This window comes from Callithrix jacchus, chromosome 4, assembly GCF_049354715.1.
Source record: "Callithrix jacchus isolate 240 chromosome 4, calJac240_pri, whole genome shotgun sequence".
NCBI lineage: Eukaryota > Metazoa > Chordata > Mammalia > Primates > Cebidae > Callithrix > Callithrix jacchus.
Genome location: NC_133505.1, coordinates 11805294 through 11831849, shown reverse-complemented (window position 1 = coordinate 11831849; position 26556 = coordinate 11805294). Strand labels below are relative to the sequence as shown.

The 26556-nt window shown below is 38.0% G+C and overlaps 1 protein-coding gene and 1 long non-coding RNA gene across 15 annotated transcripts in view; one reads left to right on the top strand and one right to left on the bottom strand.

Annotated features, from left to right (window-relative positions):
• LOC144582018 (uncharacterized) overlaps positions 1–26556 on the top strand; it is an 821808-nt gene that overhangs the window by 541937 nt on the left and 253315 nt on the right. The gene's annotated exons all lie outside the window — the stretch shown is intronic.
• LOC144582019 (uncharacterized) lies at positions 21155–26154 on the bottom strand. Its single transcript, XR_013533681.1, has 3 exons — positions 25994–26154; positions 22897–23046; positions 21155–21582 (listed from the first exon to the last, which is right to left on the bottom strand). It is a non-coding gene; the product is annotated as an uncharacterized LOC144582019 (long non-coding RNA).

The following is a 26556-nucleotide window of genomic DNA, read 5'->3' as shown; positions in this document are numbered from 1 at the left end:
ATCTGCATAAAACTCGGTGAATTCCTATTCTTGACCAGCCCAATTGTCTATACCCCAGTCACCTCTATTATGGAGTATTCATACTCAGGCAATGATCCCCTTTTCCTAAGCACCTCAGGGCCAGGTACCAGACAGCTAAAGACAGCACCTATGCACCCGTGTTTGCTGAACTTACTCAGAGTAGCCAATCCTAAACTCAGTTACCCTCTCTTGCCCATTCCTTCCCTTGGAAACCAAAATGCTTGCCCACAGTTGTGCTTTCTCCCTCTGCCTCAGAACTGACCCCAGTGCTTCCCCTGAGTGGTCTTATGTTAGAGGTAGTGGGATTGGGGAGTTTCTGTGTTCTCTCAAGAAAACTGTGGGCATAAAAACTACAACACCATGGAATACTATGAAGCCATAAAAAGGATGAGTTCATGACATTTGTGGGGACATGGATGAAGGTGTAAATCATCATTCTCAGCAAACTAACACAAGAACAGAAAAACAAACATATGTTCTCATTCATAAGTGAGTGTTGGATGATGAGAACACATGGACACTGGGAGGGGAACATCACACACTGGGGCCTGTTAGGGGGTAGGCGATTAGGGGAGGGATAGCATTAGGAGACATACCTGATGTAGATTACTGGGTGATGGATGCAGCCAACCACCATGGCACGTGTATACCTGCGTAATAAACCTACACATTCTGCACATGTACCCTAGACATTAAAGTATAGTTAAACAAAAAAAACTCAGGGAAAAAAAAACCTACAACAACTCTTTCTAGTTAGCCTCTCTTGATCTGTGCATGGCCTCATCATACCTCACCCAAGGCAACGGAGTTATTAGTGAAGCATGCCACCCTCACAAGATCTCCAGCGGATGTATCTGTGCTGCTTTTTCTGTCCCCACTGTCTTGCTGCTGGAGTGAACTTTGCTGTTCATATGGAAAGCTGAAAGTTCTGGAGAACTAACACTTCCAGAGAATAGCTTTCGGCCAATGACTAATTGGGATGACTGTATAAATACCCCAGTTCTCTTCTCCTCAGATCCAGTAACTCCGAGGCATGCATTTTATGCCATTTCCCAGCCTTTCCTCAGGGTCCTCCTTCTTACATTGCTAGCTAGATACCATCTTTATTGCCTGCCTTCTCTTTGCTGTCCGACTTTCCCATCCCCTGACCCATCCTTTACCTTATCAGTAAACTACATGGACCTTTAGTTTTCTGTGGTGGCCATGAGAAACTGACATAACGAAAACATCTTCCTCCACTGTTGTAGAGGCCAGAAGTCTGAAATCAAAGTACAGGGTGTGAGCCGCACTCCTTTTGCGGGCTTTACAGGGGCATCCTTGCTTGCCTTTTCCAGCTGCTAGTGCCTTGAGGGACAGCTTGGCTTGGGGCAGGATAACTTCAGTCTCTGCTTCCATCATCACGCTGCTTTCTCCTCTTCCATAGTCAAAGATCCTTCTGTCCTCCTTTTCTAAGGAAAACTGTCGTTGGACTGAGGGTCGCCTAATTCAGGATGATCTCATTTCAAGAATCTTAGCTTAAGTACATCTCAAAGGCTCTTTCTCCAAATAAGGTCACATTCACAGGTTCTCATTGGATGTATCTTTTGGAGGATAATGCCATTCAACTCACTGTAGTTGTGAATCCTTGTCTAAATGTACGGTTCTGGAAGGAACCCAAACTATGACTTCTGTGTCATGTAAAATTAATGTAGATGGTTTCAGAGTAGTTAAGAGTTCACAGTTTAGTGACTGGGATCCAGACCCATCCTTTTCTCTGTGGATGCTCTCAGAAAACTGCTGTCTCTGTAGGGAAATAGTTTCTATTTCGTAGTCTCAACTTGGCTTCTATCCAACTGAAATGAGTCATGAAGCAAAACTTCATTCTTATCTGTAAATGTTTACAGCCTTTGGAACATTTTTATAGTAAGGGGAGAAGTGAACCTCATTATTTCAGAAAGAATTACTTTTCTTCTTTTTCTCTCTCTCTATTTTCCATGACATTCTTGCCCAACATACAGAAGCATGTCTGAATCCAGAATCCCCAACCTCTCCTTTTAGTCAGGTCACTTCTAAAGATGAATGCAAATGAAGGTCTTGCACAAATATCTCTAATCAGCATCAGACAGATACCAGTCAGGTTCCTTGTGCTCTGGCTCAGTAGGGTGCTATTAAGTTGATTGAAAACCGGACCTGTGCATCCCGCCAGCACTAGTCCTGCCCAGCCCCAGTTACATCATGGTGATCTTTCCCACGTTTTGTACCTGTCAGCTCAGTGTAGTTGGTCGTCTGGAGAAAAACAAGTAGAACTGAAACTATGGTGTGCTACAAATTTTGTTTTGAAACCCTAGTTTGAAAATACACTGTCTGTTGTATCTACAGCAAAGACTCCTGATAGTAATTAATATGCATTCAACTTTGTGCTTAAAGAAAAGACATAAACAGAAAGCTTACCTGCAATGTACATGAGAACATGTCATAATGTAAAAGCTATCTGGGTATGCTGCGTTATGCAGAGCAGGATGTTGCATCCCACAGACTGCCATGGTACTTAACATATATATACATGTTTATATATTTATATAAACATATATAATACATGTACATAATAGGTATATATGTGTGTGGGTATAATATGCACATTACATATTTATATATCAGTATATATATAGTTGTGTGTGTGTATTTATATATAACTTGTTTGAACCTCAGTCTCCTCATCTGTAAAATGAAGGTTACAGTGTCTAACTCAGAGATTAGTTTGATTAAATCAGTGATTTAATTAGTGTGCTTAACATAAAGCCTAGCATACAAGAGGAACACACTTGTAGTGAGTTTCTTTTTCCTGACATTAATGCATTAAAACCAAATACATGGAAATGTAACCGTGTATAAAATTTTTAATATGGATTAATTTCAATGGTTACTAGAGAAAAGAATCAAGGATGATATTTATTGTCTAGGTGGAAGAGTCAAAATTTATTTTCAGTAAATCAAGACATCAAAAATACTTGAGTTAGTGTTTAGTCTTTCTCTGTATCTCTTATTTTATACCATCTATAAATATTCAGAATTCTCCATTTCACTTTTATTATGAAATTTTCATTTCGAATACTACCAGGTTCAGATCTATATACATCATCTGTCTTTTTAAAAAGAGATGAATTAATATAGCTTATTAAATTAAACTATTTTCAGGTTTGCTTTTATTTTTAAAATCTATGTTGGTATGCATAAAGCATATAGTAAACAGAATCATAAATGAATTATGAATACATTTGTGTAATGAATTAAAGAAAACTTCAAATTCTTTGATATTCCTCCCATCAAGTTTTAGGCTCTACACCCCTCCCTTTGCATCTGAATAGTTTCTGTGACTGTTTAACAAAATGATTATTGCCAAAACAATGCTGTAATGGTTTCCAGGCTCAGACCTGAAGAAATTAGCAATGTTCTCTTCTTGTCTATAAGAATGCTGTCTCCAGGAACCCTGAAATACCATGTAAGAAGTCTGACTACTCTAAGACCAACAAAACGGAGAGTGAGGTCACTTGCAGGTGCTCCAGTTGCTGGCAACATTGAGCCTGCATCTCTAGCCACCCCTGCCAAGATGCCAAACGTCTGCATGACATCATCAGCCCTCTATGTAGTCCAACCACCAGCTGAATTCCACTAATGTGCTTCAGTCAATACCACAGGGAGCAGAACAGTTCCCCTGCTGGGCACTGCCAACATTCCTAACCCCTAGAACTGTGTGATACAATCAAACAGGCAGTTTTAAGCTGCTAAGTTTTGGGGGTAATCGGCTAAATAACAATAGATAGCCACAACAATAGGTTTACAGAAAGGGGTGTACAATGTGTTTCTCTCACTATAGGAATAATTAGTATGAATTCAGAGGATATGTTGTGATTGTCGGTAGATTGAAATGGATCACTAGAATTTTTAAAAAAATGATAATTTTAGCAACTAAGATAATTATATAAGTATTTCTTGGTCACTTTTTCAGACCTGAGAATATTTCATGATCAATGCTGATTTAAAATGTGGTTTTTCTTTTAAAAATCCATTTTTAGGTGATTATTATAAATACCTGATTCAGACCTCTGAAATTCCCTTGTGAGGCTATAAACATAAGTTAACATCAGTTTTACTTAAGTTGTAAAATACTCCTGAAATAACTATCATTATAGCAAATTCAATGTAATACTATTCTCTGGTAACACTACAGTTCAGAAGTGAGTGATAAATTAAGTTTTGCTTGAATCTGGAAACCATCATTCTCAGCAAACTGACACAAGAGCAGAAAATCAAACACTGCATGTTCTCACTCATAGCTGGGTGTTGAACAATGAGAAACATGGATACAGGGAGGGGAGCATCACACACTGGGGTCTGTTGGGGGGAGCCAAAGGAGGGACAGTTGAGGGGTGGGGAGGGCAGGGAGGGATAACATGGGGAGAAATACTAGATGTAGGTGACGGGGGATGGAGGCAGCAAACCATATTGCCATGTGTGTGCCTATGCAACAATCCTGCATGATCTGCACATGTACCCCAGAACCTAAAGTACAGTGGAAAAAAAAAAAAAAAAAAAAAGAACATACCAGTGGACAACATGAGAGTGTAGTAATTACTTAGGTCACCTGCGTATTGAGACATGTTAGGAATACTTAAAATGTAATTAGTTAAGATGAATTGCAAATGGGCTCCTTGCTTGAAATCTCCGTCCTCACTTTCCACCTCTGTCAGTTACTCCTCCCCTTTCTTTACACTGCACATTTCCCCAGGATATCGAAGGGGGTATTGCATCTATTTTCAAGGCTTTAGCTAAAGTAATCGCATTCAAAACATAAAACACATTTGAAAAGCCCCAGATTTGTATTTCTACTCTTGTCCTTTTCACTAAATTCCAGACCTATATTTTCAGTTCCATAAAAATGTATCCATTTAGATAACTCTCTAATACTTCAAACATGTCCAATATTTTTTTTTTAAAAAAAAGACTCATTAGATCCAACTGGATAATCATTCAAATCTATCAAGCTAGAAACTTTAGGGTGGCTTTTATCTGCCTCTTCGATCACCCTGTAGATAATCGAACTTCAAATCCTGTGATTTCTGTCTGCGAAACATTGCTTCTAGTCGGTCTCATGTCCCTCTCTCCACACAATTGAGACTCTCCTCATTTATTTTCTGCACTTGCGTGATAATCTCTCTCAAGGCAAATCGCTTCAAGATTTGTTTTTAAAAACATGTCCAAAAGGAAACTAAATACAGCAAGAAAAGTTTCCTTTCAATATAGTGCTAGAAAAAGCCATGTCCCATTGGAGAAAATAACATGCTTCCTCCATTCTGATTAAATTAATGCAAAAATGTTAAATGTGAATTTTATTAAATTATAACTTACAGAAGTATGCACAGATCCTAAGTGTAATGTTTAGTGAATTTTCAAAAAATGAACACACTTGTAACTTTTTATGTGTAACCACCACACGTAAAAAAAGAACACTAGCACTTTCCAAAATTTCTGGCTTTTTCTCTTCCCAGAGGTGACCACTCATAGGACTTCCATTGTTATCAATTAGCCTTTTCTGTTTTTGAACTTTACATAACTGGCATAATGGTGTGATTCACTTGTGTCTTTTTTCTTTCACTTAACTATGAAGTTGATGTTTATCCACGTTATGTATAACTGTACTTGGTTCCTGTTATATGCTCTTCCCATTTTATGGATATATTACAGTTTAACCAGTCTGCCATTGATAGACATTTGAGTTTTTTAGATTTAGGCGATTATAAAGAGTGCTATTGTGAACATATTTTACTCATCTTTGGGTTAAATATACATGCACTTTTGTTAGCTATGTCTCTAGGAAGGCAAATGTTGGGTTGCAGACATGTTCATCTTTATAAATACTGCGAAATGCTTTTACCAGGTGGTTATAAAGTTTTTTGGTTTCTTGTAGCAGTATATAGGAATATCCCTTAATCTAAATCTTGGTAGCAGTTTGTGTCATTAGTATGTTCAATCTTAGCCATTTAGTGAGCATATGGTTTTATTCATTGGATTTAAATTATACTCCATGCTGACTAATGAGATTGACTCTATTTTTATGTGTTTATTGATGATTTCAGTATTTTTTTTTGATGAAATGCCCTTTCAAACATTTTGAACATTTTTTAAAAGTTGGGTGGTTGCTTTGACTTGAATTTTTGGTAGAAGTTCTTTACAAATTTCTCACATGATTCTGTTCTTGACATATGCATGGCAAGAACTTTTTACTCTGTGCCTTGCCTTATTACTCTTATGAGTGTTTTGATAAACATAGGCTTTTCGTTGTAATATGATCTAATTTACCAAGGCTTTTTATTTTGGTTAGTTTTTCTTTAAAAACAAATCTCTTCATAGATGCTATTTTCTAGAATGCTTATTAATTTACCTTTAACAGGCTTGGCCCTATGGAACTCTTGTAGTTCCAGCACCTCAGGAGGGGGAGGGGAGCCGATTACTTGAGACCAGGAGTTCAAGACCACCCTTGACAAATGGCAAAACTACAAAACATACAAAAAATTAACTGGGTGTGGTGGCGCATGCCGATAGTCCCAGATACTGAGGAGGCTGAAGTGGAAGGATTGCCTGAGCCCAGGAGGTTGAGGTTTCAGTGAGCCAAGATTTCACCACTGCACTCCAGCCTGGGTGACAGAGCAAAACCATGTCTCCAAAAAAAAAAAAAAAATTATTTTCAACTTTTTGATCTATGAACCATCTAGAATTAGTTTTTGTGCATGATGAGACATATAGATAAAACTTACGTTTTTTTCCATATAGATAGTCAATGAGCCTAATGCTGTTTATTGAAAAGACCATCTTTTTTTCACTGCAGCATAGTGGTTTCTCTTTATAAACTGATTATTGCATGTTTTGGTCCATTTCTTTAGTAATATCCTTTATTGATATTTATTCTATTCAATTGATCTAGTTAGGTATCCTGATAATAATACCATGCTGCCTGAATCATTATAGCTTTATAGTAAGTCACAGATTTCAGAGTAAGATTTCTAACTTTGTTCTGTTTCTTCAAAATTATCTTGTCTGGTTTTTTCTTTCTTTTTTCGTTTTTTTGAGATAGTGTTTCATTCCTGTTTCCCAGGCTGGAGTCCAATGGTGAGATCTCAGCTTACTGCAACCTTTGCCGCCTGGATTTAAGCAATTATCCTACCTCAGCCTCCCCAGTAGCTGGAAATATAGGCACCCACCACCATGCCTGGCTAATTGGTTGCATTTTTAGTAGAGATGGGGTTTCACCATGTTGACCAGGCTGGTTGCAAACTCCTGATCTCAGGTGACCCACCCACCTTGGCATCCCAAAGTGTTGGGATTACAGGCCTGAGTCACCGTGCCCGGCCTATCTTGGCTATGTTCTGACCTTATAATTTGTACTCGAATTTTAGGATAGGTTTTACAAGCTTCACAAAACTAATCAAATATTAATTTTGATTGTTTTGCATTTATGCCTCAATTTTTAAAACTTTATCTTTAAAATATGAAGTCTTTCAATCTATGAGTGTGGTGCATTCCTTCATTTATGCACGTGTCTATTTTCTCTCACAATGTTTTGTGTCAAACGTGATCAAACTCTGATCCTCATTTTGGCATAGCTGGCTGTAGTCCCAGGGACCTCTCCTGCCCACCTTATTTCTTGCCATTCCCCATCATGTGTACATCTTTCCAAATTCTTTGAACTTCATAGCATGTCTAGAATACAAAAGGGTATTTCTTACTTCTTTGCCTTTGTATGACTTTTTTTTCTGTTTCTCAAAATTTTTCTTCTCTTACGTGTCTTGCAATTTTCTAGTCATAGTTGAAAACAAAGCTCAAATCCAACTATCTCTGTTAAATCTTCCCTTGCAGAGTAAATTATATTGTGCTACATGGATTGATAATACTTTTTCATATCACTGTATTTAATTCATATCACTTTCTTCCACTAAATGAACTCCTCAAGGGGCAAGACCTGCGTTTCATTTGCCTTTGTACCACCAATACCTTGCACAATTCTTAGCTGAGCAAGAGTTCCACCAGGCCAGGTACAGTGGCTTATGCCTGTCATCTCAACACTTGGGAGGCTGAGGCAGGAGGATTGCTTGAGCCCAGGCATTCAAGACTAGGCTGGGCAACATGGTAAGACCCTGTTTCCACCAAAAAAATTTTTAAAAACTTAGTTGGGTGTGGCATCATATGCCTCTGGTCCCAACTACTTGGGAGACTGAGGCAGGAGGATTGCTTGAGCCCAGGCATTCAAGACTAGGCTGGGCAACATGGTAAGACCCTGTTTCCACCAAAAAAAAATTTTTAAAAACTTAGTTGGGTGTGGCATCATATGCCTCTGGTCCCAACTACTTGGGAGACTGAGGCAGGAGGATTGCTTGAGCCCAGGGAGTCAAGGCTGCAGTTTCATGCCACTACACTCTAGCCTGGGTAGCAGAGTGACATCTTCTAAAAAAAAAAGTTCAGCTGTTATCTACTGAATGAATGTATATGTCCTCATTAGCTAATCTGAACCAATGTATGTACTCAGGCATACTAAATTAGAAAGAACTTTATATAACTTTCAAGTTTCAGAATGTCTCAGGGTTACCTGGTATTTGAAATAAACTAAGTGAAAATATAACAAATAAACCTTAAAACCCACATCTAAAGAAAAGTCTAAGAAACTTCCTATTGCTGTGTTTCGAATTTCTCTTGTAATTAGTGATGCTTGTTGTATATTCCACAGAATGACTACATCAGGATCTTGTGCAGTGATATATCAGATACCCTGGCCTCAAATGCAAACTCAGAACTTCCAAATCAGAAAACAAGGGCTTGAGAGTATGCATTTCTTACAAGTGTCTGAGATAACACTCATCCACATTGACTTAGAGATTCTTGGGCCTAGAAATAGCATTTTGGATCATTCTTTTAAATGAAAGATAGATCTGCAAGGAGAACTCTCCTTTAGAATCTCTCCCTGACTTTCATTCCCTCTGAGAGGAGTCAGAGTAGTCTGAAATTAGGTTTCCAGAATTAGAGTAGTCTGAAGGCTTTAGCAGCAGGCTGTTTCAGTTAAAAACAGAGTATACGTAAAAATCTAATGAAGGGAGGCCTAAAGAGAACTGTGTCCTGTTACTGTTAGGGAAATCCTCCGTATTGGATGCCAATGCAAGTCAAAGTTGATTGACTCCTTACTTCCTGTCCATCCTACTTTAACAATTGTGTCTCTACCTGGGGTGACATGGACCTGGTCCAGAAACTAACACTTACAATTCTATTTCCATTGTAAGAACGCTTAAAGAGGGTCCCTGAGGGTCAGGATTGGCCATTCATGGTAGTCCATATAAAAGGCAAAAGAAGTAGTAGGTGGATTATTTCTTCCCCGTCCGGGGCACAGTGGCCATCTGGATTGTGGATTGCAGGAGAGAGAGAGAGAGAGAGAGAGAGAGAGAGAGAGAGAGAGAGTGTGTGTGTGTGTGTGTGTGTGTGTGTGTGTGTATTTTCTAGAATGAAAATACTCATTTCTTGTCCCCCTTTTCCCTTCAACAATCTAAGCCATTTTATTCCACCCAGGAGCTTTGTAATGAAAAAGGTCCCTGTGTTTTGCTGAAATCCAATGAGTTAATGACAGTAGGTCAGTTTGTAACACTAAAATGCCAATATGCAGAGAAATGGAAGGAACTCGGATGGTTTACAGGTTAGCAAAGTCAGAACTAAGTAAAAACCCTTTAAACTCCTAGGCAGAATACAAATCAGAAGAATATTTCAGCATCACATAATTATGATGAGGATTTGTGTATGTCTTCATTATAAATATTTTTCCACATTCACTTTGGCTGCCTGAAGTTTGTGTGCTCAGAGACAGGTGAGTAACAGCATGGAGAGAAAACTGTTCTGCATTTGGAATCAAAGTGTTCAATTATTGGGAGAATGTAGTCCCTGGGACATATGCTGAGGCAGTAAGGGCTGGTCCATTTCCAGATGGAGCTCTTGCACCAAAACCACAGAAGGATTGTGAATTTGATTTCTTATCTAACAAAGCTTCATTTCAAATACAGCTGCCTGAGGATTCCGTTCCGAAACAGATTTACAAGAGAGCCAACAAAGACAGTGTAAAAATGGTTCTAAGCAAAGATCATGTAATAAATGCATAACAATCTGTACTATCTATAGACTACCATAATTAACACTAAGTCAGATTACTCAATAATTCCAAATCAATGCTTCCGTTGCTATTTGAGGAAAGAAACTGAGCAAAAAAAAAAAAAAAAAAAAAAAAAAAGATGGTTTTTTTTTTGGGAACAGGTAACATCAAGATGTCAGTATTAAGATGAAGCTTCCTTGAAACTTTTCTAATGTTGGAGCATGATGAGCTTTAGAAAAATGGTGATAAGTAACATGGACCTACACTTCCCAATAATATTCAAAATATCTTCTGAAATTAGCAAATGTTAAAGAGTCTTGAGCATGAAGGGTATAGGCTTACCCAACACCAACTGCACAGTTAAATGCGCAGAAAATGTGACATATATCAGTGGTATCTACTTCCAGTAAAGGCATAGAGACCCCAATGCTTATAGAATCATGAATTGCCCACAGCCAATTCCAGGACAAAATTTACTCACGTGAAATGATATTAATATTTGCTCAGAGTAGACTATTAGTTCTCAAAATATTGTGAAAGCAAATATGTCAGAAACACTAGAGGCAATTCTCTGATCACTGACACAGTGTTCATCTTACTAAAGGTATGATAGAACCTGAAATTAATTTTGTTAATTTTATATGTGAAACAAAGATGAGGTGTCTAATATGAGTCCCAGCTGCCGTGAGCTGAGATATACGGCAGCATAATGAATCATTTGATGGCTAATATACATCATCATCACTGCGTCACTGGCAGGGCACAGGCATTGTCTCTCAACCCAAGTAGCACATGCTGGGGAGCTTTAAAAAATATTGATGCCTGAGGTTTTCCCTTCTCATCCTTTTTAACACCTCTGGGGTATGCCCCAGGCATCAGTGTTTTTTTTTTAAAGCTCCCTCTGGTGATTGTACTGTACTACCGAGGCCATGCGCCACTAATCGCTGGTGTAGGGTATTATTTCTCAACTTTGTACTTGTTAAAATCACCTGAGTAACTTTTTAAATTTTCTGCTGTAGTCTGGGCCCCATCTCTGACCTAGTAAATCAGAAAGAGAAACTTCTAGATAGAGGATTTAAAAGAAAAGGGTCTAGGTCACTGTAATTTTGCAACCAGGGTTGGAAATTACAGACAGGGTTAGCTTTCTCACAAAGCAAGTTAAATGCATTTTAGTAGCTTTTAAAAAAATTCTTGCCTGTAAAAACACATTATTTTGATTGTCAGGAGTCTATCACATCTATGTATACATGTTCATTCAGGCACACATGCTCATGATGGGATTGCATTGAACTTGAATATTTGTATCAGAATTTCAACATCAGAGAAACACTGCCAGAAAAGGCACTGGAGTTTATTTTTTTCTTTCTAATTTGTAAAACCGGGACAGATGATCCTCATCTCAGGTTCTGTGAGTAGAAAATCTTTCCTCCAGGAGATACTGTCATTCAGCTGTTCAAATCCTAATGTGCTTGAAAATTGCTGATGTGCTAGATACTTTTTTCTTTCCAAAGGAGTTGGTTATGAGACATCTAAAAATGAAGCATGAAACAAAAGAGAGAGTTAACTTATAATTGCTCTGTTGAAACATTTAGTGCAGATCTTGTCAGATTGGTGAATTCATTTGCAAATCTCAAAATTTGGAAGTCAGCAGTTCTTAGGTGTACAGAGTCATTATATTCAAGTTTATGTCACTGTATTTGCAAATGCCAAGTGGGTTTTGAACAAATGAAAGACTGAATAAAAGATCATTAATTAATATTACATGTACCAAACATATCACTAGGTGCTCCTAAAAATTTTTACTCATCTAATACTGATAAAATTTCTGTGATTCAGAATTTTTATTATGCATGTTTTTTAAATTAAGAAAATGGAAGCTGTAAGAAGTTAAGGAACTTTCTCAATATCACACCGCTACAAAGTATCCAAGATTGGTTTGATCTCAGATCATCTGCCCCATTGAAGGGCCAGTTTTCATTAATATGTCTAACAAGATTTTTCTTCTCCGTATTTCCTCTCTCTCTGCATAACTAACATTTATGAATGGCCTTCTTTACCATTGTTCAACTGGTAATAAATGCACAATATGGTCTCCATTAACCAGAACTCAAGGGATTGTGACCTTCTGCTGGTGTCAATCCCTTTGCTGTTCCAGTTTCTGTTAGATCATCCTAAAATGTACCATTTTAAAATTTTGCCTTAGTAGGTACAGGACAGGGAAGAAGATTTCTACTTTGATGGTTCATTACTTTTCAGAGCCCTTTGGGAAAAATCTGGTACCACTGTAAACATAGAAAAAGATTAATTTTTTTCAGGTCATTTATGAGTTCCTCCTAAAAGCAATATTCAGAAAAATCTTAAGTTAATGAAAACATCATACAATAGTTTATCGAGGGCAGAGACCAAATGTTTAATTTTATGTGTCTTCAGTACCTAGCAACATTCCTTCCATCCAGCAGGCAATTGGCAGATTGTTGTGGCGATGATAGCAATAGAGATTTGAGTCTTTCTAATACTGTCTACCTATACCTCCTGTTTCTCTAATTCTGTGTTTTTGTTGTAATCTCAGATATGCTCAGGCATAGACACACAACATTATGGAGGGAAAATAAAACCTCTTGTGGAAGACTTTTTTACCTTTGAAGAGAAAATTTCATTCTTCAAGAATGCTTGTATATTCAAAGGCTTTAAAAATAATACTTTTAAGTCTGGGGTAAAGGATGCTCAAGGTGTTCATCTGGAAACAGCTGGACATTCTTAGAAAATGCCTCTTTACTTATCCCTAGTCATTCCCACTATATTAGTTTCCTATTGTGCTGTAACAAATTACCACAAGCAATGATGTAAAACAACACAGTTTTATTATCTTACAGTCCGTAGGTTCAGAAGTCTGCCACGGTTCTTACTGATCTAAAATCAAGGTGTTGGCAGGGTTATATGCCTTTCTGGAGGCTTCTTCAGGCAGAATCTGATTCCTTGCATTTTTTAGCTTCTAAAGAATATCTGCATTTTTTGGTGAGTGGTCCCTTCCTCGATTTTCAAAGTCATCAACAGCACATTTCCCTAGTATTTCTTCCATTCTCACATCTCTGTCAACTCAACCAGTAGAGGTGACTAGGTTTGGCCCAGCTGGACACTTCAGGATAACTTTTTCATCTCAGGGACCTTAACTTACCTGGAAAAAAGAGCCTTTGCAGATTAAGGTAACACATCCACAGGTTTCAGGAATTAGAGGACAATATTTTGGGGGAAAAGAGGCATTGTTTTGCCTACCACACCCACTCTTTATCCAGTATCCTATAGCCTTCTCTCTTTTCTAATATCTTCAGATTTTTTATGGTGCTGTGGGGAAAACTAGATATTTCCTGCAGCCAAAGTAGCATTATTGGTAAAAGGAGTTCTGAGATCAGAAAAATCTCTTAGTGATTTTGGAGGTGGGAAATTCTGGGGCATTTGAAGGTTGAAAAGGATCTCAGAGATAGATTCATTTTAACAACCAAAAGGATGGAAGAAAAGACTGGAACAGAAAGCAGGGTGTGAACCAACTATTTGTGAGCATTGGGCATGGGTCATCGGCCTCCCTGAAAGGGGAGGAAGCAGGAGTAAAACCTTCTCCAATAAATGCATCTTGTCAGGGGTGCTACCCTTAACTGCAAAGGCTGAGGGGAAGTGCAGTTCACTTCCTTTTGTAGATGATGGGATATTATTCCACGGTGGTCCTCAACTCTTCCGACACCTGTCAGACTTCTCTCCAAGAAACTAGAGTGAGGTGAAAAGATATTTAAGTTCAACAAACACAAAAAAAGATACTTAAGTTAAACAAAAACCAAATCTGTCTTTTCTCCTTCATGTTCATCTTCGTTCCAAGCCACATCTGTAAAGGTACGAGAGCCCACTGTGTTCTGTAGTAATTGCCATCAAAGCAGACCTAGATCTGGAGAGAGAGAATAGAATTAAGTGAACAAGTAACAAGTCCCTTTTAAGTGTCAGACCCTCTCCCTCTCTTTCATTCCTTTTGATATTGAGTTAATATTGGTAAATTTTTGGAGAGAATCTCAGAATGAGTAACACTTGGGAAGTAGCAGTGAGAGACTTGAATTTATTCTCTGTCTCCAAAGCCCTGTTTTTGTTCTTTTTTTCTTCTCAAAACTGGGCAGCAGAGCAAGCACTGGCTGAGATTTTATAATATTGATTGAAGTTAAGAGGTGCGCAACAATGAAGAATTGCTAGTTCCTCGTAATGTTTTTAAAATTTTAGCAACAGTATTTGGGCATAGAATATAATAAATGGGTTAATTAATATATATAGTCTTGATTTAAATTATCATTAAAGCTTTTCTTTCTGTTCATTAGAAAAGCAGCCACAGTATGTACACATTAATTTTTTTCTGAGCTTATTCAGTGGTGCAGCTATTACGTAAAAGGCTGTGAGTTAATCTTGAAGAAGGCACAAAGTAAAAAGGACATGGTTTTGGCTTCAAGGACTATATGGCACAGGGGAGGATCACACAATAGAACAAATAAAATGAAAGGTAAACTCTAAATGCCATAAGGGTGGTTGTATAAAGTGCTATGAAAATATATTCTCCAAGGTGCTCGGGGTAGATTTCGTGAAATGGTATTTGCTTTATCACAAGTTGTGACATATTGACAGGATCTGGCAAAGCAAAAACAGTGAGGAAGATGGAGGCAGTAATAGGCAGAGGCCTGAGGAGACAGATATAGATGGCTGATTAATGAGATTCCCTAGTGCTCCCATTGCCCATATGCTAGAGTGAGTCATGATGATTAGCGAAGCTTAGCAGAGAAAACTTCACATCACTGTAATCTGAGTCATTAGTCACCTTCCAAAAATAAGATCATTTTACATAGGTAAAGTTTATACGGTAGATTAATGGTAAAAATAGCCTAAATTTTCCACTACTTTTCATATCCAAGCTTTTTGTAATATCACATAGCTTTCCTCATCAAGAGACTGCAGAGGTGGAAGGTAGCTCTTCCTGCAACCCTTGAACATGATTTGACCCTATGACTTGCATTGGCCAGAAGAATGCAAGTAGAAGTATCTGTTGGTTCAAGAAGACTTAAACAATTCCACTTGCTTTTCTTGAAAATTGCCACCACCATGGGACTGAGCACAGAGCACGTGAAATAGGTCTTAGTCATTCCAGTTGTTTCAACTGAGACCTGAGATACAAGAGACAGTCCAGCTAGAGCAACATAATTGGAAGTCAGAAAGAGGAGAGGAGGGAAATATAAATCTGCTGTTTCAAGGTTTTAATATTGTTCTTGAGGTGGTATATTATTTGAAGGTAGACTCATCAATTAAAGATACAAATAACTATTAAAAAATGACAGTGTAGATAGGGAGAATAGTAAAAATATTCAGTCTACAACACGATACAAAAAGAAGTAAAAAAGAACAAAGAACAAATGAAACAAATAGAAAATATCAGGAGGATTTATATAATAGCAACTACATAGAAATTCCATCAAATCTAAATAGTCTGATTTAAAAACATTGGCTGTTAGACTCCGTTAAAAAGCCAACAAAGCTGTATGCCATCTACAAGAAAATACTTAAAATATTACAATGGCCATACTAATACTGATCAAAGTACATATCAGATAAAGGAATGTTATCAGAAATAAAAAGGAAAAGGAGCATTTCATTACGGAGTAAATTCACCAAGAGGGTATAACAGCCTTAAGTGTGTATATGCCAAATAACAGAACCTCAAAACATAGCAGGAGTAAAACCTTACCAAACTGAAACTGGCTATAGACAGAGTCTGTCATCACTGGCTATGTCACGACGTCTTTCTCAGTAGTTAATAAAACAAGTAGTTATAAATGTCAGTTGGATATGGACGACTTGGAAAAACACATCACCAACTACACTGAAGTAGCACTGTTGTTGGAAATGTGAAATGTTTCAGCCACTTTGGAAAGCAGTTTGGAAGCTCCTTAGCTTAATATATAACCCTACCACTTCACTCCTAGGTATTTACCCAAGGGAAATGGAGCCACATACCCACACAAAAACAAGTACATGAATGTTGTTGGAACTTATCCATTAACTTCCAGCCCTGAAGTAGAAACAAATAGTCCATCACAATAAGAAAATTGTAGTATATTCATATGATAGAAAACTACTCAGAAACAAGAATCAAGATCCATGCAACAAGTGGGTCTCCAAAAACATTATGCAGTGCAAGTGACCCAGAAGGGTTGATTGCTATGGTTCAATTCACGTGAAATTAAAAAACAAAATGCAACTGACAGATGCAGGTAAATACTTTCCCTAGGATTAGGGAGGAGTGAAGGCCCTTCATACAAAGGGACACAGATAACTTTTTGGTTTTATTAAAATGTTCTATACCTTTATTATGAAGGTGAAAATACAGATGTATACAGCTGCTGAAACTCATTGAACTGTACACTTAGAATAGGTGTAATTTACTGAAGGAGGGCATACTTTAATAAGATTGATTATCAAAAAGAATGTGTCTTACCCCATTCTTAACACTTGTTCCATTTAGATAAATAAAACATATGCCCGGTGTGTTAATTAGGAAATAGTGATCTTTAAGAAATAATGTTCTCTGGAATTAACATCTGGCTAGGTGAATTGATAGCTTGAGATTTTAAATTTAAATTGATGCTGCCTTACTCTTTTCTGAAATGGAAATGTGAACACAAATGAGTTTCATCTGGAAGGGAAATCCAAAGCTATCACAAGTTCCTTCTCTTGATGAAGATGGTACAAGGAACACAAATGAAGCACCCAAATAAAAATAGACTGTACTTCTGCTATTCCTAAATGTCTGGTGAATGATGCATTGTGGTTACCTAGACATGTTACTTACTCAGAGAGCTGAGCACTAACCCCTGCTTTACACTTCTTTCAGTCCAATCAAAAAGACAAAACGTTCTAAGTGATGTTTATAAGTGAGTTGAGAGAGAGCAGAGAAGGAGACTATTTTAGCAAAGGGAAGATAATAAATCTGGTTTCAGACATACTGAATTGAGGGTGCCTATAAAATCTCCACTTGAGGATATCCAGTAAGTAGCTGGTGCCACAAGCTTGGAGCTTTAATAAAAGTCGTAGGTGTTGCTGGGGATATGATGTGGAAATTAAAATTGGGAGGTTAAAGAGGAAGGAGGGAAATGGTTAATATCTATTATGTACTTCCTTTTTAAAAAGTTATATGGTTAAAGGAAAGAAAGGAAAACTTAAAGAGAACTTGCTAGAAAACTTGCTATATTTCGCAGCTGAAGCATAGAAATTAGCAAAGAGAATTAAGTATAAGATAGAAATACTGAATTCGTGTTGTCTCCATGGAGATAGAAATGTGATAAAGAGCTCAACCCAGGTGACAATGTTGAATTTGAAAATAAGAAGATACAGATTTGGGGAATACAGGAATGAGAACTGGCAGGATTCAGATTATTGTCCATCTTCACACACACACGCACACACACACAGACACACACACACACCCCCCTACCCCTCACACTTAAAGTTTGACAGCAAGAAAATTAAAAGAGGGGCTCGAAAGGACAGAAAAAAGTGACTGGGGTTAAGTCCGAGGCTTTGCTACAAAGGCCCTTGTAAAGGCCCACTCTAAAACTACATTACAAAATTCCTCAACAGCATCGATGACCTGGAAGCAAGAGTTGAATGTCAACTCATTTATCAGGAATTTCATTTGGGATTAGTCTGTGGACAGTATAAGAGGCAACTTTCACAGGACCTTTTGTGTTTGAAACTTGTCACGTATTTACTGATTGGGTACGTGAAGATTGCAAAGCAAGGTGGTACATTTGGGAAAACTTTTAGAGCCAGAAAACGTAGTAGCTGATGGGGACCTGTTGGGTGTTAGAGAAGAAAGTAAGGCCATTGAGTATGGAACATCAATTTTCAAGGTGGATGTCACACTGGAGAGAGAAGGAATTTGCTGGAGAATGGCATTTTGGTATGTTTAGGGACTGGAGAACTTTGAGGAACAAGCTCAGAACCAAGTTTATGTCAGAGGAAGGAAAAGTGGCTGAAAATGCAATGTAAGAAGCTTATAAAAATTGTCTTCCTTATGACTTGTTGTCTGACTACAGTTCTACCTCTTCAGTACCACCTCCCTGTTTGCATCTCATTTGGTGCACTGGGACAATGGGAGAAGCAGATATACATGTGTGGGAGAACAGTAGATGCCATGTTTCTTTTTAGTCCTTGGATCTCAAAATCAACACCTGGGACAGGGTAGAGGGGAGGAAATGAACTAGAGATGGGAGGCAGGAGCAAAGAGCAAAGAGAACTGAGTAAAATTAGAAACTAAACATAAGATCCCAGTTAAGGGTGAGGGGAGCAATTTGAGTTTTAGGTTCTCCTAAGTCAGAAATGGCCTTATGTTGGATGTGTATATATGTGCTACAAAACAACTAGTCATTCTGTTTATTTACTGGTAATGTAAATAATCTGTGTAGAATATCATAATGTTATTGTCATTGTTTTCAAGACTTAGATGGGCTAAGTGGTACTGAGGTTCTGGATTCTGGTCACCTCCAAGCAAGGAAATTTTTCATTGATATTTTCTCTGATCACTTCCAATTCTCTTTATTTCTTACTTGGCTTTTAATATTCACTTGAAGAAGGAGAAAAAGATATGTGTGTGCACATTTATATACACTCATGAGACAGCAGAATGAAGCCATTTTTGTACATCCGAGATCTGAATTCAGCGTGCTTGTCATCTAAACTTTCTTTTTGTATGAGCTGTATTAAATATGCCTTAAGATAACGGGGCCCTAAGGTACATATTTTCTTAAAACAAGACGTGCTTCCATTATGTGCGTCTGTGTCTGAAAACGACGTACAAGTTACATGTATAGGAGTGAAGAATGGTAGTACTGAGGTTGATCTTACTCCTGAAGGACTTTTCACAGTTGTGAACCACTTTATTTTGTACTACTCCAGTTGATTTTTTTGTCTCTATGAAATGGTAATAGGGTTTTATGCCTTTCTATCGCCATAATATAATGATGGCCTAAAATAGAGCAGCAGTTCCCATAAAATTTTAAATGATTTATAGCCACTCTGAGAATTGAGATCCTTATTACGACTTTTAAAAAGTAAATACAAATGTGTAAAAAAAAAATAGAGCCAAGGTCTGTCACATCCTTGTGTATCTAGCTACTATCAAAATGATAATCCCTGGCAGCTGATTAATATGAAGGAAGACATATGTAAGTTGAAAAAGTTCACCTTTAACATACTCTACTAATGTCTCTCTACCTAGTAATTTGGTGAAATGTAAATAGGTTTATCTTCAAACCTAATGCTCTTTTCCATCTTAAGTGAGCATAAAATTATATCTTTAAAGATCTGCAAGTAAGAAAGGCTTGATGCCTCTTGAGCAGTTCAGTGTGACATATGGTTTTAAATGCAATAATTTTATCTGTATCACACAGTATCTGCAAATTCGAGCTAATGTTCCTGTGGAAACAAGAAGGGATTTATGCCGATAACTAAAGAAGAAGAATCTTTTTGGCTGCCATATGTAGAACACTGAAAACTGTATATAAATAGAAAACAATATTGACATTTATGCATCTATAATTTCTTTAGAAACACGTTTTATGTCTAACTACTGTATTCAAACATTTATGGTAACAGAAATCTTGAATGCAAATTCCAGTAGGGGTCAGACAGGTAATAAATATACATGAGTGAAGCAGGCCCAGTGAGGATTAAGATGAACCTGAGAGGATTGCCCTGTCTCAAGCTGGCGAGTGTTTCACAAAACCCAGCAGACTGTTGCTGTGGATTGCTCTTGTCCTGCAGTTGCCACAGCTGCTAAATTTTCAAGAGATGCCCCGTAATTCGGTCTCATGTACATCTTCATAATCATATTGGTAACAGGATTTATTTTCAACACAATGCATTTTTTTGGTAATCTTCTATTTATTTACTTATGAGGCTAAGATTCACTCACATTACATGTAGTTCATGTATTTATATTACTGTTTAAAACATGCTGTTAATGTACCTAAAATTATTATTTATCTTTTTTATTGTACTTTGGGTTCTGGGGTACATGTGCAGATCATGCAGGACTGTTGCATAGGTACACACATGGCAGTGTGGTTTGCTGTCTCCATCCCCGTCACCTACGTCTAGCGTTTCTCCCCATGTTTTAAAATGACTCTTCAGGTCCTGAAGAGTGGCATGTGGGCTGCTGATTTGTAACGTCTGATATCCGATGTGTGTTGTTAGATGAATGAAAAAGCAAATGTTGGGAAGGTCGAAAGTAAAGGAGGAAGGAAAAAAAAAGGAGAATGATATCAATTTTCCAAAATACACATAGCAATTTTTTTATTGCTATTTTAATATTTTAAAATTTTTATGGGTACATAGTAGGTATATATATTTATTGGGTACATGAGATGTTTTGATACAAATATACAATGTGAAATAAACACATCATGGAGAATAGGGTATTCATCCCCTCAAGCATATATCCATTGAGTTGCAAACAATCCCACTACAGTCTTAATTTTAAAATATACAGTTGTTATTGACTGTAGACTCCCTGTTGTGCTATTAAATAGTGTTGTTTATTCTTTCTATTTTTAATACCCATTAGCCATCCCCGATAGTCTCAATAAAGAAAATTATCAGAAGTGCTAATTTGAATGTTAATAAACTTTATGAAAATGAAGTTTATTAAAGGCTGTGTACAACTGACTAAGCCTGAGAACTTCATTTCTTTCTGATGGCTGTAGATACCCAGTAAAGGGTGCAAACCTCAGCTAAACCATGGAATTGATTTTGTGTATGGTCATGAGACAGGGTTTAAGAATTTTTTTTTCCATATGGATAATATTGACCTCATGTCATATATCGAAAAGACCATTCTTTCCGTAATTGTCATCAATGCCATCTTTATTGTATATTAAATCTATATATGATATACAAGTATATGCACACATACTAACATCTATAGAGAAAGAGAAAGAAAAAAGGAAGAAAGGAAAGGAAGGAAGGAAGGAAGGAAAGTTCTGGACTCCAAGTTATATTCCATTATTTGACCATTGCCACAGTACCACACTGTCTTAATTAGTGTAGTTTTATAATAAGTCATACTTGGTGTAGTGTCTTTCCACTTTGATGGTGGTGGTGGTTTTGTTTTGTTTTTTCCTAGAATGTTTTGGCTGTATGTGGCACCACAAATAAGCATTTTATGTGATCTTGTTAATTAGCAACTCTTCTGAAAAGCATTTCAGTACATAGCTAAACCTCTGTACCCAGGTACTCCACTTAAGTACCTTCTCCAAAGCAGTGCAAGCATGGTGTAGCAAAAGACATTCCGGAGTCCTCATGACAGCACTCTTTGAAATAGGCAACATCTAGAAAAGAACAAAATGTTCAACACAATAGAATGAATAAGCCGTCTTATGTTTATACAAGTAAATGCTACACACAGAAATGAAAATGGACCACTACTAGAAGTAATGATGCAGATGAATCTTATAATATTGAATTAAAGAAAGCAGACACATTTGAGTATAAATTGTGATTATAACCACACAAACCTCAGAAACCAGCAAAGTAAACTGATGATATTAGAAGTCAGTATATCAGGTCTTTTTGGAGTGGAAGTAGTGACTGAGGGTGGCATAAGGGAGGGTAATTGGGTACTTGTAATCTTCTTGGCCTGTGTGCTGGTTACACTAGAGGATGTATTTTGTGAAAATTTCTCAAGCTGTACATTTATGATGTATGTACTCTTTTTCTATGCATATTATACTTCGGTGAAAATGAATATGTGGATGTCATACATGAGGCATAATAGCTTCATTCTGGTTCTGTTTTATTTTGTTCTTACAGCGCAAAATTTGGGAACAAGTAGAAAAGGTATTACAGTTTCTGGTATAACAAACAAGGCTTTTATATTTATGTTGCAATTCCATATCAGACGAACCTATGGAAGAATCTAGGAAAATGCCTAGTGTCGACATGAGGAAAGTACAAGGATGGCAGTGGACTACCAGATCACCTAGGAAAGAAACGGTGGAGGAAAAAGAGAAAATAAAGCGGGCCAAGTGGGCACCTCTATCCTAGAGAGGATATAGAGGTCATGTAATTATGCTTTGCTTTTAGTGCAAATTTATTTTTCTTCTTTTTCCTTCCTTTGTTTTCCCTTCCATTTCCTTTCCTTTCTTGAAACTTGTATTAGCAGAAAACTCACATCAATGCAGCATCAACAAATGAAGTCAAATTTTGCACTAACATTCTAAGATATCTAACCACTTCAGGGTTTGTGCGACTCGTGTCCAAGGGCTTATTAGTGTGAACAAATCCATGAACATAAACAAAAGCCTGATGACAACTGCATGGATAGAGGGATTGGTCTGGGCCACGGGGCGCGCTCCTATTAATTTTTTTTTATCAACTAATAATAATTGTGCCTCTACAATAATTGCCTCAACAACTCTGTCATGTAGCCAAGAAAACAAATGCTGGGATATTATGTACTTCAGGTTGTACTAGTGGTAAATCTTGGACTCTTGCTACCAAGATTTGAGCCTTTTTCTTAGGCTATTTTCAAATGCCTTTTATCTCCATTATTTTATTTTAAAGGAAACTAAAACCAAGAAGTGTAGCACGCAAAACTGACAAAATGGGGCTGCTCTGAGTGAGGCAGCATTGGAAGAACGTACCCAGGGCTCTTTGTCCGTCCCCTTCACCCTCTCCTTGGTTTCCAGAGCCAGTCTCTCAGGTGATACTTCACAGAACCTTCCCTCGGCTTGTCGTCTTCTCAGAAGGCAGAGTTGGCAGCAAAAGCTCCCATGTAGCAGTTTACTTTTGGGCTAGGAAGAGCAGAGTTATATAGCTGGCCATCCCTGTGAGCAACGGGGATCTGTTCCTGCTAGGACCCTCTGGGGGAATAATACACAATAAGTCTCAGAAAAATGTCCTCCTGAGAAATGGCAACTTGGGAATGTTTACCTACTGGCTTCTGCCTCCTTTGGTCAAGGAATCCCCCTGGGAGTGGTAGCCCCACTCACATTTCCAGTTTTGCCCCCGTAGGAGTGCAGAGTTGGTTCATGCAGGTGTTGCACATGGCAGCCTGCATGGGAGGAGACCCACCGGGACAGAAGGTGTGCCAATGAGGAGCAGGGCTCTCAGGCCCGACCTGAGCAAATCTGATTTCTCTGGCAATGCTGCTGGAGCCAATGGCAATTTGAGAGACAGAAGGAGGGGTGCAAGCACCGAATACAAACCCTAGCTTAGGCTTTCTGAAGCCTGGTTCACAGTGGCCCACTGCATACGTTAGAATCACCTGGCATGTTCCTAAACTGTAAACTCCTGGGTCATGCCCCAGAACTGCTGAATTGGATTCATCTTAGCTGTGATTCTGGACTCTTCATGTTATGTGAACATCGTTAGAGGAGTTATGCACAGTAAAGTTCAAGAACAGCTATTGAACATTCGGATTTGGATTCAGCTGTGACCAGTTTTTGCTGGCTTAAGCATCCTGATTCAGGGATGCCTCTTCCATAAACGGCTGGTACCGTTTCCTATCAGGAGAAGCAGTTGCTAATATCAAGTACTGTGAAACAGGAAGGTGGTGTGACGGTTATTGTGTACATGGAGATACTCGCCCCACACGCTTGTATTCTCCTCGGGGATCTGTATTCCCCTTCCTCACACCTGCTTCCACTTCGAGCCTTTTGGGTTTTGTTGAAATACTCTTGACATTTATGCTTGGACACTTGAAAAAAAGTTTTTTCTCTTTACACTATTAAGCCTTCTGTTGATTGATTTTGGCCTTTGTGCGTTCCCCAAATCTATTCTTTCCCTTACCTTTCTCACTCTTCAGAGTATTTCAGGTCCAAATATTGACCGAATAATTCTCTGGGCTCTAATTTATGAAATACTTCCTCTTGGGTCAGGAAAATAAGAGGTTTTATTGCAGTTCAGTTCTAAAAGTAGTAGACAGAGCCTGGGTGTTTAAACAGGGCCTGAAGCAAGGTTTTGCCAACCTTTCAGAGGCTGCATAACAAATATTTTGTATTTGCTCTGTCGGGTGTTGAAGTTAGCTACAGCCTCCTGAAGGTCATCTCTGAGACTTCACTCCCTGCTCCCCACACCAACTTCTATGAGTCTTCTATGAAAATAAAATCACCCTAGGAGGGATCATACTAAGCTATAATCAGTTAATACCTTGCTTTTCAATTAACACTCTTCCAGGGATTATTTGAAAGTCAGCTGAGAATAGGAATAGAGGCAGGATGGCACTTGGAAAGTCTATTTAGAATAAGAAGAAAGAAAGAAAGAAAGAAAGAAAAAGCAAGGAAATCTTTACAGTTTTGTTTTAAACTGGTAGGAGGTCAGGGCACTCCAAATCACTTGAGCTATCTCGGTTTTCCAACCTGTGGTTTAAAGGCACATGACTGTGAAAATTTGGCTTTTAAGAAGAATCAGGGTCTTGAAGAAACAAGGAAATCCAGCTGATCATCTACTTTCTCCCTATTGTTACATAACGATATTATGTCCCTACCAGTGTATGACTACAAAGTGTGTGTGTGTGTGTGTGTGTGTGTGTGTGTGTGTGTGTGTACATATAGATTGAGAGAGAGAAAAGGAAGAAAGAGATAGGTCTTAAAAATCCCCATGCCATCCTTTCTTTGCTTTGTGTTCTTTGGGTTTATTGCCAACATAACTTAAGGGGTGCTGAAGCCAGCAACATTGATGTGATGGTTGCTACTCTAGTGAGCAGCTGGGACAGACCTCATGAGATAAATTATACTCAGGAGGCAAATTTGTGCTCGGATTAGGATTTTTGAGCCTAGTCCTAACATAAAAAGAGCAGTATCTCCTCTCCAAAAGGACAAAAGTAAGTTGGTTGCTCTAATTTCAGGTAATTCCTTGTGTGGTCTTACACAGTCCACTTCACCATGTCTGCCTTAATAATGATTTTTATTTACTTATTTGTTTATATTTTAATACAATGATTCAAAAGAATATATGTGATATTTGTACATATGTATATATATGCATATATATACATATGCATATGCATATGCATATGTATATGTATATGTATATGTGTATGTGTATGTGTATATAAGTCAGGGGTCCTCGACCCCCAGGCCATGGGTAGGTACTGGTACCTATACCGGTTGCTGTTACAAACTGGGCTGCATAGCAGGAGGTGAGCGGTGGCTGACAGAGCTCTGTATTTATAGCCTCTTCCCATTGCTTGAATGAGCACCTGAGCTCTGCCTCCTGTTAGGTCAGCAGCAGCATCAGATCCTCATAGGAGCGTTATCCCTATTGTAAACTGCACATTTAAGGGATCAAGGTTGTGTACTCCTTAAGAGAATCTAATGCCTGATGATCTGTCACTATCTCCCATCACCCTCAGATGAGACTGTCTAGTTAAAACGGCAAACTCAAGACTCCCACTGATTCTGCCTTATGGGGAATTGTATGATTATTTCATTAAATGTTACAATGTAATAAAAATAGAAATAAAGTACACAATAAATGTATTAATAACACCCTTCAAACTTCCCAAAATTGTCCCAGATAGCCCTGGTCTGTGAAAACTTGCCTTCCACGAAACCTTCCCCTGGTGCCAAAAAGATTGAGGACTGATGATGTCAGTTATAAAGTGTGATAATGTAACCAGCAACTGTGAACCCATCATCCAATCAAATTATTCAAAGATGGTCGCAATGCTTCCCTGTATCTATCCCCTGCTTCCATACTGAAATACTCCCCTCATATTGCACAAACAGTAACCAGTACCTTGATTTTTGTGTAATTATTGCCTATTCTTTTATACTCTTGTTGTTTGCTTGTTGGTAAGCCTAAATAACAGATTTTTTTCGGTTGTGCTTTTTTTTCAAGCATTTCATTAAACGTATCACTTGGGATATCTTTTTAGGAGATTTGTTGTTTTTCGCTTTGTGTCATGGTTGTCTGTAGCTATAGTTCAACCATGTGTATTCCATGGAATAGCTATGTCACAATTGACTTCTCTATTCTCTTGTTAAAGGAGAATTACGGCTTCCAGTTGGTTGTTGCTATCATGACTATATCCTTATACATCTCCTGGTGCACAGATGTGCAAGTTTCACTAACATATGCGTAGGACAGAGTTTCTCGACCTCAGCAGTACTGACGTGTGGGGCCAGATGATTCTTCATTGTGTGAAACTGTCCTATGCATCATAGGGTGTTTAGCAGCATCCCTGGCCTCTACCCACTAGATGTCAGTAGTGTCTCCAAGTTGTACAACCAAAAATGTCTCCTGACTGCCAAAGGTACTCTAGGGGTCAAAATCACTTACCTAGAAATACGACTGCTGGG